Below are 13,113 nucleotides of genomic sequence, written 5' to 3'. Positions count from 1 at the left end.
CAGATGGCCCTTCTTTGCACTACATCTGTATCTTTGGGGTAAATACCCAGTAGTGCAATTGCAGGGTCATAGGGAAGCTCTATTTTTAATTTCTTGAGGAATCTCCACACTGTTTTCCAGAGTGGCTGCACCAACTTGCATTCCCACCAACAGTGGAAGAGGGTTCCCGTTTCTCCACATCCCCTCCAACACACGTTGTTTCCTGTCTTGCTAATTTTGGCCATTCTAACTGGTGTAAGGCGGTATCTCAATATGGTTTAATTTGAATCTCCCTGATGGCTAGTGATGATGAACATTTTTTCATGTGTCTGATAGCCATTTGTATATCTTCACTGGAAAAGTGTCTGTTCATAGAGAAGAAAGAGGAACCACATGGTCCCCTCAATTGATGCAGAAAAAGCAATTAAGAAAATCCAGCATCCATTCCTGATTAAAACGCTTCAAAGTACAGGGATAGAGGGAACATTCCTGAACTTCATAAAATCTATCTATGAAAGACCCACAGCAAATATCATCCTCAATGGGAAAAAGCTTGCAGCCTTCCTGTTGAAATCAGGAACATGACAAGCATGCTCACTCTCACCACTCTTGTTCAACATAATATTAGAAGTCCTAGCAACAGCAATCAGACAACAAAGAGAAATAAAAGGTATCCAAATTGGCAATGAAGAAGTCAAACTCTCTCTCTTCGCAGATGACATGACTCTTTATGTGGAAAACCCAAAAGACTCCACCCCCAAAGTACTAGAACTGATACAGCAATTCAGTAACGTGGCAGAATACAAAGTTAATGTACAGAAATCAGTGGCTTTGTTATACACTAACAATGAAAATACAGAAAGGGAAATTAGAGAATTCATTCCATTTACTATAGCACCAAGAACCATAAGATATCTGGGAATTAACCTACCCAAAAAGGTAAAGGATCTGTACTCAAGGAACTACAGAACCCTCATGAAAAAAAAATTGAAGAAGACACAAAAAGATGGAAGACCATTCCATGCTCTTGGATTAGAAGAATAAACATTATTAAAATGTCTATACTGCCTGGAGCAATCTATACTTTTAATGCCATTTCTATCAAAATTCCACCAGTATTTTTTAAAGAGCTGGAGCAAATAATCCTAAAATTTGTATGGAACCAGAAGAGACCCCGAATTGCTAAGGAAATGTTAAAAAACAAAAACAAAACTGAGGTCATCACATTACCTGATTTCAAGCTTTACTACAAAGCTGTGATCACCAAGACAGCATGGTACTGGCATAAAAACAGACACATAGACCAGTGGAACAGAGTAGAGAGCCCAGATATGGACCCTCAACTCTATGGGCAAATCATCTTCGACAAAACAGGAAAAAAATATACAGTGGATAAAAGACAGTCTCTTCAATAAATGGTCCTGGGAAAACTGGACAGCTATATGTAGAAGAATGAAACTCGACCATTCTCTTACACCGTACACAAAGATAAACTCAAAATGGGTAAAAGACCTCAACGTGAGACAGGAATCCATCAGAATCCTAGAGGAGAACATAGGCAGTAACCTCTTTGGTATCAGCCACAGCAACTTCTTTCAAGATATGTCTCCAAAGGCAAAAGAAACAAAAGCAAAAATGAACTTTTGGGACTTGATCAAGATCAAAAGCTTCTGCACAGCAAAGGAAACAGTCAACAAAACAATGAGGCAACGCACGGAATGGGAGAAGATATTTGCAAATGACACTACAGACAAAAGGTTGATATCCAGCATCTATAAAGAGATCCTCAAACTCAACACACACAAAACAGATAATCATATCTCAATGTGGTTTTGATTTGAATCTCCCTGATGACTAATGATGATGAACATTTTTTCATGTGTCTGTTAGCCATTGGTATGTCTTCATTGGAGAAGTGTCTGTTCATGTCTTCTGCCCATTTTTTAAAAATTTTTAAAAGATTTTATTTATTTATTTGACAGATATCACAAGTAGGCAGAGAGGCAGGCAGAGAGAGGGGAAGCAGGCTCCCCTCTGAGCAGAGAGCCGGATGCAGGGCTCGATCACAGGACCCTGAGATCATGACCTGAACTGAAGGCAGAGGGTTAACCCACTGAGCCACCCAGGCACCCCTTCTGCCCATTTTTTGACATGACTATCTGTTTTTTTTGTGTTGAGTTTGAGGAGTTCTTTATAGATCTTGGATATCAGCTCTTTGTCTGTAGTGTCATTTGCAAATATTTTTTCCCATTCCGTGCGTTGCCTCTTTGTTTTGTTGACTGTTTCCTTTGCTGTGCAGAAGGTTTTGATCTTGATGAAGTCCCAAAAGTTCATTTTCACTTTTGTTTCCTTTGCCTTTAGAGGCATATCTTGAAAGAAGTTGCTGTGGCCAATGTCGAAGAGGTATTTGCCTATGTTGTCCTCTAGGATTTTGATAGATTCCTGCCTCACATTGAGGTCTTTTATCCATTTCAAGTTTATCGTTGTGTATGGTGTAAGAGAATGGTCGAGTTTCATTCTTCTACACATAGCTGTCCAGTTTTCCCAGCACCATTTGTTAAAAAGACTGTCTTCTTTCCACTGTATATTTTTTTCCTGCTTTGTTGAAGATTATTTGACCATAGAGTTGAGGGTCCATATCTGGGCTCTCTACTCTGTTCCACTGGTCTATGTGTCTGTTTTTGTGCTAATACCATTCTGTCTTGGTGATCACAGCTTTGTAGTAAAGCTTGAAATCAGGCAACGTGTTGCCTCTAGTTTTGTTTTTCTTTTTCAGCATTTCCTTAGCAATTCGAGGTCTCTTCTGGTTCCATGACCAGGTAGGATTTATGCATGGGATGCAAGCGTTGCTCAACCTTCGCAAATCAATCAATGTGATAGAACAAATCAATAAGAGAAGAGAGAAGAAACACATGGTCCTCTCAATTGATGCAGAAAAAGCATTTGACAAGATACAGCATCTGTTTCGTATTAAAACACTTCAAAGTATAGGGATAGAGGGACCATTCCTCAACTTCATAAAATCCATCTATGAAAACCCACAGTGAATATCTTCCTCCATGGTGAAAAGCTGACAACCTTCCCTTTGAGATCAGGAACATGACAAGGATGCCCAATCTTACCGTTCTTGTTCAACATAGTACTAGAAGTCCTAGGAACAGCATCAGACAGCAAAAAGAAATTAAAAAAAAAATCAAATTAGCAAAGAAGTCAATCTCTCTCTTTTTTGCAGATGAGATGATACTTTATAGGGAAAACCCAAAAGACTCTACCTCCAAACTACTAGAACTCATATAGCAATTCAGTTATGTGGCAGGATACAAAGTCAATGTACAGAAATCAGTTGCTTTCTTTTACACTAACAATGAAAATCTAGAAAGGGAAATGAGTGAATCAATTCCATTTACTATAGCACCAAGAACCATAAGATACCTGGGAATAAACCCAACCAAAGAGGTAAAAGATCTGTACTCAAGGAACTATAGAACACTTATGAAAGAAATTGAAGAAGACACAAAAAAATGGAAGACCATTCCATGCTCATGGATCGGAAGAATAAACATTGTTACAATTTCTATACTGCTGGGGTGTCTGAGTGGCTCAGCGGGTTAAGCCTCTGCCTTTGGCTCAGGTCCTGATCTCAGGGTCTTGGGATCTAGCCCTGCATCGGGCTCACTGCTCAGTAAGGAGCCTGCTTCCCTCTCTCTTTCTCTGCCTGCCTCTCTCCTACTTGTGATCTCTCTGTCAAATAAATAAATAAAATATAAAAATTAAAAATGTCTAAGCTGCCTAGAGCAATCTATACTTTCTATGCCATCCCAATCAAAATTCCACTGGCATTTTTCAAAGAGCTGAAATAAACAATCAAACTTTTTAATTTTTAATTTTTTTAAGTAGGCTTCTTGCCAGTGTGGGGCCCAACATGAGGCCTGAGATCATGACCCTATGATCATGACCTCAGCCAAAAAAAAGGGTTGGATGACCAACAGACAGAGTCCAGGTGACCCAAATGAAACTTGTTTAAAAAGAATTTACCTATGAAGCAATAAAAAAAAAAACTAATGATGATGCTTACAATAACATAGATTAATCTGAAAGTATTAGGCTAAGTGAAAGGATATAGATAAAGAAGGATACATAGTATGATTCAATTTATAGAACATTCTTGAAAAGACAAACTTGAAGGAGTAAAGACCAGATCTGTGTCCCTCAAATGTTTAGTATTGTCAAGTGGCATATCATCTGTAATCATCAACAAACTGAGGAGTTTCAGGGCATCAAGTACCAAACTTTAAGAAGAGTAGTGAACCCTTGCTTTTATGACTTGTTTTCTATTTCTTTTACCTGTGTATTTGTTGACCATCTTCTCATAGTAACCTCTCACGGATTCTTCAAGATAGAAGTCTCTTCTTTCTCTGTGACACTGCCGCTCCTGGTCAGGGTTCTGAGTCAAGCAGTACTCACATGCCAGGATCTCAGTCTCTCTGCCTAATTCCTACCCCTTGAACGCACATTGCTCTGTTCACAAATGCAGGAAGCCAGAGAGCTGTGGAATTAAAACTCGGGGCAACCTCAACCCAGGATTCTTGTGAGTTCCCTAACCATTCCAGGGCAAATAGAGATGCAAGTTTCACAGGTTTTTCAGAATTTCACACAAGATTAATTTCCATTCTACGGACATCTTGCTTATTGTCCAGTACTTCTTCTTTCCCTTTTCTATAACCATTGCCACCCTGGAATTCCCTGTATTTTTCAAATAAACTATGTACACACATTCTTGTTTTAGGTCCACTTAAACCAAGATAGTACTGAAATTGTGAAATGTATAGGCTAACATCCATCGTAAGATCATAGAGTCTTTTGTTCTTCCTTTTTTACCTTCTAAGCCCCAGAAGTAATTGGCATATGATGGGCACTTGATTAAAAAGTCCTAATCAGTTAATCTTGTGTACCTGAAACTGGTTTTCTTGTTTGTTTTTTAAGAGCCATACTGCTTTATGGAGAGGAGATTTGATGGTCAAAAGACCAGATGAGAAAGAAGCAAACTTGTTTAAAAGGGCATGCAGAATCTAGGGAGAAGGATAGAAAGCAGAAAAGAGGATATTCATTCTAGATATTGATTTCAACATTAATTCAGATTTTTAGGAACTTCAAAATGCAATTTCAGATATCTGGATTACACCACTCCCTGAACTGGAGTTTTGATATGGCTATAGTCTAAATGGTTAGTAGCCAGATAAAATGCTTAAGTTATCAGGCATCATCCAGATAGTCATTTCCTATCAGGGACAATTATCTTCAGAGGTATTCTAACACCATGTTCATGTGATCAACTGGCTGGGTGTATTTATAATTTGTAATAAACTGGGCAATTTAAAATTGTATAGCATGTTAAGGCAGAAAAATTATGCCATATAGTTTTTTTTAAAAGATTTTATTTATTTATTTGAAAGAGAGGCAGTGAGAGAGAGCATGAGCAAGGAGAAGGTCAGAGGGAGAAGCAGACTCCCCATGGAGCTGGGAGCCCGATGCGGGACTCGATCCTGGGACTCCGGGATCATGACCTGAGCTGAAAGCAGTCGTCCAACCAACTGAGCCACCCAGGCATCCCATATAGTTTTTTTTTTTTTTAATTGCACTGAGAACAAAGAAGATGAAGATTTCTTTTTTTTTAAGATTTTATTTATTTATTTGACAGAGAGATCACAAGTAGGCAGAGAGGCAGGCAGAGAGAGAGGAGGAAGCAGGCTCCCCGCTGAGCAGAGAGCCCAATGCAGGCCTCAATCCCAGGACCCTGGGATCATGACCTGAGCCGAAGGCAGAGGCTTAACCCACTGAGCCACCCAGGTGCCCCAAATATGAACATTTCTTTAAACAATGTTCTTAAAGGACAGTTCACTTTGTTTTAATGAGATTAGGTCAAAGATACAAGAGATTTAAATACCAAGAGACTCAGTGAGGCAAAATACTGGTATGAGAGGCCCTGAAATGAAGGAGTCATCTTTTAGGATTCAACTGTTTGATATTGAGAAAATCAGTGGATATTGGATAAGTCTGGTGATCTAGGAGTGGGACGGGGGGAATCCATATATGTTCAATCTGTTCCACATAACACTTCTTAAAATTGGATCCTGGTTTTAGAGCTAAGAAAACAACCACATGTGTTTTGTGTCACATGTAGGTACGACTTCCAACTGTTTTTGTCTTCTTAAATTTATGAACTGCTGAGCAGGCCCATGGAAACAAAAAAGCAAAGTCAAAGATGCATACTTAATTTTTACAATAAAGATGACCAGCTAAATTCTGCTTGTTCAAACAGTAGAGTTGATACTCTTAAGTTTTGTATTAAATACAGTTCCAGAGAAAAGTCATTTTATGAATCACCCTTTGTACTCCATACCACCCCTCATCCCTACTGCACTCACACGCAAGAACTTAATAAATATTTTAAATAATGTGATCCTTTTACTATGTTACACCTAGGAACACATTAATTCTGGAACACTGAAAATAAATTAAAAAAATAAACATTTAAAAAAAAGTGATCCATATTCAAACATGTTTGAGAATGTTATATATTTTTAAAACAAATATTTCCCTGCATAACTTTCTGCCCCTTTAGTAAGATTATATCAGGAGCTGGCACACCCTGGCTGGGATGGGCTAAATCCAGCCAATCATCTGTTTTTATAAATGAAGGTTTAGTGGAACAGAGCAATATGTATTTGTTGATAGATTATCTGTGGCTGTTTTGTTAGAATGACAGAGCTTGTGACACAGACTCTATGGCCTTCAAAGCTGAAAAGATTTACTACCTGATCTCTTTCCAAAAAAAAAAAAAGTATCTGACCCCTGGGCTTAGAGATAGTATGTAATACACACTGTAATATATAGTATACAATTCTCATAATTACTTGAGCAGAGAACCCATTGCTCACATTTTGTAGCTTCAATGTTCTGTGGAATAGCATATAGAATATAGTATTCTAGTGTCTGCTCAGCTGTTTTCCTCTTTATTTTTAAGTGAGATTTGTCCAACCATAAACATGAAGTTTCAAAGTTATTTTGAAGAAGTGGGAAGAACATAATGCAGCACTTGTAACAGAAAATACCCTTGGAGATCTCACTAGTTTTTCAACAGTAATATAAAATAATAGCTGGTGTTAATTTCTTAGAGAAGAACCCATCAAAAATATCTTTTAAAAATATATCTTATACATTCAGTTTATTTGGTTCTCTTGTAAATTTGCATTGTGATTTTTCATGAGCTGAGCAAAAATTATCCCTGTTTCATAGGTAATAGTTGCCTCCATGTGCTTAAGTTACTATTTTTATGTTAAAAGATATACTTGCAGAATACATGCTTATGTTGATACTCGATCAATTTTACATTACGCTTTTTTTTAAGATTTTTTTTTTTAATTTATTTGACAGAGAGATCACAAGTAGGCAGAGAGGCAGACAGAGAGGGAAGAGGAAGCAGGCTCCCAGCTGAGGAGAGAGCCAGATGCCAGGCTTGATCCCAGGACACTGGGATCATGACCTGAGCCCAAGGCAGAGGCTTTAACCCACTGAGCCGCCCAGGCGCCCCCATTACATTTTATTTTTATGCCAAACATTCTGTAAATTAAAATGAATTACACAAATAGAAGTAAAAATTTGAATTTTACTATTGTTTTGTCTAATAAAATTTATCATTTTGAAGAAATAGCTTATTAAGATTGTTCTCCCTTGTTGAAAACAGAAGAAAAATACATTAAGATTGCTTAATATTTTCCTTAAAATACTGTTAAAAAATAACATTTTAGATAATTAAGAAGAAAAAAACAATCTTACAGGTTTTAAGACCTATATATCATCCCCCCCCTTTTTTTTTAATGGAGGTAGAATTGAAATAACATGGTTTCAGGTGTATGATGGAAGGATTCAACATGTATATGTATGGCAAAAATGATCACAAAATGTCCAAATTAACATCCATCATCATACACAGTTACATTTTTTTTCTTGTGATAAGGACTTTCAAGAGCCACTCTCCTACTTTCAAGTATGAAATACAGTATTATTAACTACAGTTACCATGCTGCATATTACAGTCCCTTGACTTAGTCATTTTATGACTATAAGCTTATAACTTTTGACCCCCTTCACCCATTTTGCCCCTCCACCATCAGGCAGCCATCAATCTATTCTATCCATGAGCTCAGTTTTTGTTGGGTTATTTACATTCCATACATAAGTGTGATGCTATGGCATTTATCTTTGTCTGAGTTGCATGTAGAATGATGCTCTCAAGGTCCATCTGTGCATCCATGTTGTTGCAGATCTCAAGGTTTCATTCTTTATAATGGCTGAATAATAATTGAATGGAGATACATACATATACACACATATTTATTTTATTCATCAATCAATGGGTATTTAGGTTGTTTCTGTGTCTTTTCATTTCAGGTGAAATGTGTGTGTTTCATAAAGCTCTTCCCTATATTAAATTGTAAATACCTTTCTAGATAGAAATACATTCTGTTTTTAATAGGATTTTTAATAAGATTTTTTAAATAGGATTATTTTTAATAATAAATTTTTTATGTGTTTTTAATAGGATTATTCAGTAGTGCTTATTATGCATTGAACACTGTGTTGTGTGGCTTGTATAATTGATGTAAACATCGAGTTTTAGTATTACCGTTTCATAGATGGGACTATTAAAGCTGAGAAGTTAAGAAAAGTATATGTGCATTAGACCTGCTATGCGGTATGGCTGGAAATCAGACATAAGTCTGTGGAACTCTCAGCTACAATGTTATACTCCCTCTTTATTAATACTCCACAGGGAGTATATATTATAATCTAACAAATGCAGTAATGTTGGGCAATTCAGTTGTTTAAAATTGTCCCTATTATAAATATGAGTGTGTTAAACATTTGTGTTCTTAGCTCATGCATAAGCTAAGATAAATCTGGGATTCGTAGAAAATGCATACTTTGATGCCTTGGTAAATACTACCAAATTGTATTCTGAGCACCTTCTACCAGTTTTTATACCCTCTTCCTCCATGCACAGAATTAGATATGTTTGATAGATGAAAACAGACCTCTCATTATATCTGCATGTTCTTGGTAAGTAATTAGAGTGAGCATACTTTTGATATTACCACTAATACTTAAAAATCTCTCTTCATTTTATTTTCTCCTGAGTTATTTTTTAACTTGATTAGTATGAGGTCTTTGTATTAATAAGATTGTTGTGTTCTCCCTCATGTATATATATATTTATATAGCTTTTTAAATATTTTGTATGTGAGAATTCTCATTTTTATTTTTTGATGTGCATAAGTTTTATGTAGTTAAATTCATTCATCACTTTGTTTTATGGAATTTCCTTTTGTTGTCATTATCATGAAATAGTTCCCTATTGTTAAGATTTAAAAAAAATTCTCATTCACATTTTACTTTAACATTTTCATGGATTTATTATTTACCTTAAAATCTTTAATTAATATGTACTTTATTCCCACAATTGGTTTATGTAGGGCTTTTTTTCCCTGATTGGGTAATAATTGTTAAATAATTACTATGTTCCCCACTGATAGGAGATGCCATATTTATCATGTACTAACTCTATTTTGTTATCCTGAATATATGTATCTTGTTACTCAATAGTGAATCCTTTTACTTCAGTTTTTACTCATTTAACAAACATGGTAAACTTATCTCTGTATCTCAGGCATTATAGTTGGAATGGTGAATTTGAAAGAAAAGGAAGCATGTGACTAAAAGAGAGCATATATAGTATGTCAGACAATTAAGTTCAGAACAGTAATTATTATTTTTTAAAGATTGTATTTATTTATTTGAGAGAGAGTGAGCAAGAGAGAGAATACGAGCTGGGGCAGAGGCAGAGGGAGAGGGAGAAGCAAACTCCCTGCTAAGCAGGGAGCACGATGTGGAGCTCCACCCAAGGAACCTGGGATCATGACCTGATCTGTAGGCAGATGCTTAACTGACTGAGCCACCCAGGTACCCCAAGAATAGTAATTAATGCTACAATAGAGGTAAACTATGATACAGGTAAGAGGATGCCATCTTACTGGTAGTGTTTGAGGTGTTCTAAAGACTTAGCAGGAGAATTGATGAACCATATGGCAAGTTGAAAATGTCATTTCTGGAAGAAGGAATGGCATATGTAAAGACAGGGATGTTTGAAATACCAGTCTTTACCCATGGAGCTACAAATAACTATATATCTAGAGTGATGTCTCTGTGAGTGTGGAGTCTTTAAGGGAGAGATAGAATAGATGAGGGAGAATAGGAGCAGGACACTGAATAATTGCCTTTGGTAAGTGCTTTATCCTGAAATTTTTAGGAAACCATTGAGTTTTTTCCCAAAGGATTTATATAATACTACCATTTTAGAAAGGTTAATTTGGGAAAGGGCAGGTGTCCCACCGTGATGGCTTATCATGGCCTCATTGGCATTTTCTGCTTCTGTGCTCTCCCCCTCTTATGTCTGGAGCTCTGGCATGGAATCCCCAATCTAGGAGTTAAAGATCTAATGTTGTGTAGCCAGATTTTCTTACTTCTTGCTCTTCTTACTTTAATTATTTCTGTGACTACCTCATGGCTTAATTCATTTAAATTGTCCCAAGTATATCTGAAAGAAGAGAAGAATGAGAAAAGACAAAATCTTGTCAGAAAAAAAAAATAAATAAAGAGGCACAGGATGAAAAAGCCAGCAGATACATAGAGAATGTTCTAAAACCTCACCAGGAAATGAAATTGAGAAAACTTATAGTGTGTGTTTCAGGTGACAGATAAAACCTGGAAGTTAAGTGGTGGCCATAAACTTAAGGCTGATGAAGATTTGGTGCTTGAAAATAAAAGCCAGACATCTTTTAAAATATCAAACAGTGAAGCAGCAAAGAAAAGGAGCTTGTCTAAGCTTTTAACCAAAATTTCACTGTCTGCTGAGAAGCCCACGCAGGAGATTTTTGTTTATTTTTTGTATATGTGCAAGTTCATTTATTACCACATTGTTTATAATTGTAAAAAAAAATAGAAACAACCTAAAGGCCTCTACATAGTATAGTGGTTGAATATGTTATTCTTGATCCACCTGAAGAGCCTCCTGAAACAGCTGAACGAATAGTACTGTTGCTCTCCAATGTCCAAGAGGGAGTGTCCTGAAAAGAATATTTTTTAAGTCTTGAAGTTCATAGCTCTTATTTGACTGGGTAATGAAAATCAGATACTGCACATCCCTATACAGCTTTTCTACTTTCTTTCCCAGAAGGCCCCTGGAAGTGGTAGGAGGCTGGTCACTGCAGATCATAAGAATAACTGTGGATACTCTACTCAATGTAAAGAAAAAGAGCAGAGCAACTAATTAAGAAAGGAGAACTACCTCTTCTCCATAAAATCAGTTATGCCATGACCTTACAGGACAATAAATGATTCACTTTAAAATTATGTCATACCTTGATTGAGCTCAAGGCAGTAAATCCTATAATGTTGAGATCCTTGGGAACATATGGATATAAATGGTTAGAAAAGAATTACTCTCTGCATACAATAATTTGTGGAATGTGCCATCTTATAATGTACCAAATGAAAACTAGATAAAACATATAAAGAAAGACACTTGGTGATTTGTACTTTATCCTAGCTGATATCATTTATCACTATACTGAAAAGTATTATGGCTTTGTTTACTGCCTTTTCAGTCAGCCTTGCCACACTGAACATTTCACAATTCAAACTCTTTAAAGTCTATTAAATAGGATTTTTTTCTGTATTTCTGGAAATTAAACTGTGAAGGTATTTCAAAGGATTTTAATGTTTTAAAGTTCTTTTTGATACCTGATAAAGGGCTAGTATCCAAAATATATAAAGAACTTACAAAACTCAACACACCCCAAAAGTAATCCAATTTAAAATGGGCAGAAGACATGAACAGAGATTTCTTCGAAGACCTACAGATGAACAACAGTCACATGAAATGATGCTCATCATCACTCATCATCAGGAAAATGCATATCAAAACTACAATGAGATATCACCTCACACCTATCAGAATGGCTAGAATCAGAAACACACACAGATGTTCATGAGAATGTGGAGAAAAAGAAACACTCTTGCACTGTTGGTGGGAATACACACTGGTGAAGCCACTGTAAAAAACAGTATGGAGGTTCCTCAAAATGTTAGAATTATCCTCTGATCTAGCAATTGCACTGCTAGGTATTTACCAAAACAGTACAAGAATATTAATTCAAAATGGCACATGCACTCCTGTATTTAAAGCAACATTATTTGCAATATCTAAGGTATGGAAATGGCCCAAGTGTCCATCAATTGATGAATGGATAAAAGAGATGTGGAGATATATATATATGAAAACTCCATGCAGTGGAACATTATTCAGCTCTAAAAAAGAATGAAATCTTGTCATTTGCAAATGACATGGATAGAGCTAGAGAGTATAAAGCTAAGGGAAATAAGTTGGAGAAAGACAAACACCATATGATTTCGCTCATGTGGAATTTAAGAAACAAAACAAACTAGCAGAGAAAAAAATGATGAACCAAGAAGACTATTAATTATAGAGAACGAACTGATGGTTGCTAGAGAGAGGGTGGGTGGAGCGATGGGGAAATAGGTGATGGGGATTAAGGAGTGTACTTATCGTGATGAGCACTGGGTGATTAAAATAAAAAGAAAAAAAAAGGTTAATTTGGCAGTAGAATAGAGGCTGGATTAGAAGGGCCTAGCTAGTATGTATTGTCTTAAGTATACTAGGATTCTCCAGAGAAACAACCAATAATATATTTTATATGTGTTTATTAGTGCTTCATTCATGAAACTGTTCTTCCCTGCTGCTTGTTTTCCTATCACCTTCATTTCTGTGGGAAAAAAAAATACACTTAGAGTCTACAGTAGAGACCTGGCACTGTTCTAGGTTTGGTGGATCAGTAGTAAACAATAGCAGAAGCCAGAAATCCATGTTGTTAGGAAGCTTGCATTCATATAGAGTAAGACAGACATTTGCCAATAAAGAGTGAGCGTATCTCAAGTGTTAATAAGTACTTCAGAGAGTGCTTGGGGCGAAAAGCACATGAGGTGAAAAGGGGCTCC

At 36.4% G+C, this 13,113-nt stretch overlaps 1 pseudogene; it reads left to right on the top strand.

Moving 5' to 3' along the window:
- The first annotated feature begins 10,432 nt into the window (after window positions 1–10,432).
- LOC116882643 lies at window positions 10,433–11,369 on the top strand (annotated as a pseudogene).
- The last annotated feature ends 1,744 nt before the right edge of the window (window positions 11,370–13,113 follow it).

Source organism: Lontra canadensis, unplaced genomic scaffold (assembly GCF_010015895.1).
Source record: "Lontra canadensis isolate GAN:19392208 unplaced genomic scaffold, GSC_riverotter_1.0 scaffold86, whole genome shotgun sequence".
NCBI classification, from domain to species: domain Eukaryota; kingdom Metazoa; phylum Chordata; class Mammalia; order Carnivora; family Mustelidae; genus Lontra; species Lontra canadensis.
Note: the sequence above shows the minus strand (reverse complement) of the source record. Positions and strands in the feature narration are given on the sequence as shown.